At 38.4% G+C, this 4,034-nt stretch overlaps 1 non-coding gene across 1 annotated transcript; it reads right to left on the bottom strand.

Annotated features, from left to right (window-relative positions):
* Window positions 1-1,997: 1,997 nt before the first annotated feature.
* LOC149022754 (small nucleolar RNA R71) lies at window positions 1,998-2,104 on the bottom strand. The gene has a single exon (XR_016172576.1). It is a non-coding gene; the product is annotated as a small nucleolar RNA R71 (small nucleolar RNA).
* Window positions 2,105-4,034: the final 1,930 nt, after the last annotated feature.

Raw genomic sequence — 4,034 nt, 5'->3', positions numbered from 1 at the left:
TTGTATAGGGCATTATTGTCACTCTTACATGAATTTCTCTTTAGATTTGTGGATGAATTTGAATGTTTCTCTTTCTCTTGAAAAATGTAGGTAAAGAGCCATAATAGGAGAAGAATCTATCCTCTAACTTTGTTGTAGAGTTTGTTGCATCAAGATGGAGCAGAATATTCTTAGATCCAATTCAAGTGGAAATGACCAGAAGGGGCTAACTTAAGAAGACATTACTCTTGTAAATGCATGATTGTTCTTAGCCCTTGATCTGAGGAGGAAAGTTCTAATCCTATGGCCAGATTCTAACCTAATGATTGAATGCATTTATGGAAGAAAGAGAAGAGAGGCAAGAGGAGGAGGGACATTGAATACACGGCTAAGGAATAGAGGACACGGCTGAAGCAAGGGGAGGCAGAACTGACCCGTGCGGAAGCAAGGGAAGGATGCTGGAGAAGATGATCTGCTAGAGAAGAAGGCTGGAGCTCTTGTGGAAGCATTGAAGCTTTAGTTTCTTTTCATTTTTATAACTTTATCTTCTCATCTTCTTGCCTAATGTTAACTATAACTACTATTGTGTTGTTAATGTCTGTTATGGGCTAAACTTGTGTTGTGTTGGGATGATAGTAGTACTTAAACCTGAATTTTGAGATGTAACTATCATGTGTTCTTTAGTTTTACTGCAATACAACCTTTTGTCAATGAATTCAGCATGATATATATTGATTAATTTCGGTTCTTGATGAATCTTTCAAGAACGATTGCTATGATTGAGTTAACTGAAAAGTTAATGCAGTCTAGGTGCTTGTTGAATTGTGTGAGTTAGCATAATCTTTAATTAGTTTGTGCTAATTAGTAGGTTGGGTAGGAATACCCAATTACCTCACATTGCCATGATTGGGATTGGGTTTAAATTGCATTCAGATTTCAATTCTTCGTAGGAATATGCAGATGTTGAATTAGGATGCTAAGCATATGTGTATTGGAAAATACTATATTGCCATTCATTCCAGGTTCTTGATATATTTTGGGGTTGTAGTATTACTTTAGTATTTGCATTATAAAATTCAGGGGAATGAAAATTTGATTCCCAACACTCTTTTCACTCACTAAGTTCCTTCTATTGTTCAATCTCCATTTTAGTTCTTTAGTTGAATTACCTGTCATTTGGTTATTTAGTTAGTCAATCACAAATCTTGTTAATCTTGTTTAAATCAGTTTTACTTTTACATTGAAAGTTAATGATAGAATTCTCTGTGGGATTGATACTTTACTTATCATTTATTACTTGATTGCGATACGTACACTTGCGTAATACCTTGAGATATAAGCAACAAGTTTTTGGCGCTATTGCCGGGGAATTTTGTCATTAATAATTAGTGTAGAAGTAAGTTTTTATTTTATCTACTGAAATTTCTATACTTTGATATTAGTTTTCTTTTATTCAGAGGTGTTTTTACCCTTGTATGAACACGCTGCCTGATCAAGAGTTGGTACCCTTTGACTTCAAAATAGAAAGGACATTTCAAGCTAGAAGAAGGGAGCAGTGAGGCTTAGCAGTTAGTTCCAACAATGGCTGAAGCAAGTGAGAAATGGGTTGAATAATAATGAGAATAATATGGCAGCTGAGGGTGATGATAGAGATAGGGCTATCAGAGCATATGCTGTCCCCACGTTACATGAGCTGAATTCAAGCATAGTACGGCCAGATATTTAAGCACTACATTTTGAACTTAAGCCGGTGATGTTCCAAATGCTTCAAACTGTGGGACAATTCAGTGGGTTGCTGACAGAAGATCCTCATCTCCATCTTAGACTCTTCATGGAAGTAAGTGATTCTTTCAAGATACCTGGAGAAACTGAAGAAGCTTTGAGATTGAAGATATTCCCTTATTCATTGTGGGATAGAGCAAGAGCATGTTGAACTCCTTACCTCCATAATCAGTAGCCACATGGAATGTTTAGTAGAGAAGTTCTTGATGAAGTACTTCCCTCCAACAAAAAATGCCAAGCTCAGGAATGATATCACTGGTTTTCAACAACTGGATAGTGAATCTTTGTATGAGGCATGGGAAAAATTTAAGGAGCTCTTGCGTAAATGTCCTCACCATGGCATTCCTTATTGGATTCAAATGGAGACTTTCTACAATGGTTTATACAATGGTTTAAGTGGACAAACTCGGTCCATAGTGGATGCATCAGCAAATGGGGCTATATTGGCAAAGTCTTACAATGAGGCGTATGAGAATTTGGAGAGGATGGCCAACAAAAACTACCAATGGCCAGCTAAAAGAGCTGCTTGCCAAATAAGATAGTGGCAAGAATTTATGAGTTGGATGCAGTGACAGCCTTAACTGAACAAGTGTCATCCCTAACTAGTGTGCTAAAATCTGTAAACTCGGTTGTAGCTGTACAAACTCAACAAAATCCAGCAGTCTCTTGTACATATTGTGGTGGGGAGCATGTCTTTGATAGTTGTCCATCTAACCCAGAATCAGCCTACTATGTTGGTAATTTCAGCAAAGCTAATAACCCATATTCCAACACCTATAATCTTGGTTGGAGGCAGCACCTAACTTCTCTTGGAATGGTCAAGGACAGAATGTAGGCCCATCTTCTATCCCAACTCGACCTTATCAGCTTCCAAGTGCTCAACAGCAAGTGAAGACTCAGCCTATGGAACCTTCTTCATCAATAGAGCTTCTATTGAAGGAGTATATGGCAAAGAATGATGCAATTATTCGAGTCAAGCATCTTCATTGAGAAATTTGGAGAATCAAGTTGGGCAGCTAGCTAATGCTTTAAGCAACCGACCTCAAGGATCATTGCCAAGTGACACAGAAAATCCTAGGCGTGAAGGCAAAGAGCATTGCAAGGTTATTTTATTAAGGAGTGGGAAACCTCTAGAGCCACCTCATTTAAAGTCCAGCCAACCGAAGGAGCCTATTTCTATACAAGAAGAAGGGGAGAAAGAAGATCCAGTTGCTATTGAAAAGGACCAATCTGATTCTGCAAAACAGAGTGCTGAACCTATAGCTACAACACCATTGCAACAGGGTTCTCCAGAAAAACTGAATAATAAACCATCCCCCTTTCCTCAAAGATTTCATAGGCAACAGCAAGACCATCAATTCAAGAAATTCGTGGATGTTTTGAAGGAGCTCCACATCAATATACCGTTGGTAGAAGCACTTGAACAAATGCCAAATTCTGTGAAATTCATGAAAGACATCCTTTCTAAGAAAAAGAGATTTGGAGAGTTTGAGACAGTAGCCATGACACAAGAGAGTAGTGCCTTCTTGCTGAACAAGCTTCCTTAAAAATTAAAGATCCTGAAAGTTTCACCATTCCTTGTGCTATTGGAGATAATTATATTGGGAGAGCCCTTCGTGACCTTGGAGCTCGCATTAACCTTATGCCAATGTCAATCTTCAAGAAGCTTGGCGTGGGAGAAGCAAGGCCAACTACAGTAACACTTCAGCTAGTTGATAGATCTTTAGCTCATCCTGAAGGAAAAATTGAAGATGTCTTGGTAAGAGTTAATAAGCTTATCTTCCCTACTGATTTCATTGTTCTTGATTTTGAAGCTGATAGAGATGTGCCCATCATTCTTGGAAGACCCTTCTTGGCCACTAGAAAGACATTGATTGATGTGCATAAAGGAGAATTGACTATGAGGGTGAATGGAGAGCAAGTTACTTTCAATGTTCTCCAGGCAATGAAATCTCTAGATGAGATAGAGCAATGCTCAATTGTGGATATTATTGAAGAGCTAGTTTTAGAAGAAGTTGAGACAAAGGGCATTAAAGATCCATTAGAGCTTTCATTGGCATTCGAAATTTCACAAGTAGGTGATGAAGCAAGTAGCTACATGGCTTGGTTAGATGCAAGACCAGCTGAGACATTGAGAGGGAGTAGATTTGATCCTCTTGTATTATCTCGAGCTTGAAACTAAATCCCTAAGCCATCAATTGAAGAGCCTCTTATGTTAGAATTGAAGCCTCTTCCAGGATACCTTAGGGTATGCCTATTTGGGTGAAGACAAG

The sequence above is a fragment of the Hakea prostrata genome, chromosome 3, assembly GCF_041222555.1.
Source record: "Hakea prostrata isolate BN-2017 chromosome 3, UWA_Hpros_2, whole genome shotgun sequence".
In the NCBI taxonomy this organism is placed as follows: Eukaryota; Viridiplantae; Streptophyta; class Magnoliopsida; order Proteales; family Proteaceae; genus Hakea; species Hakea prostrata.
The sequence above is the reverse complement of the archived record's forward strand: the minus strand, read 5'-3'. Positions and strand labels throughout refer to the sequence as shown.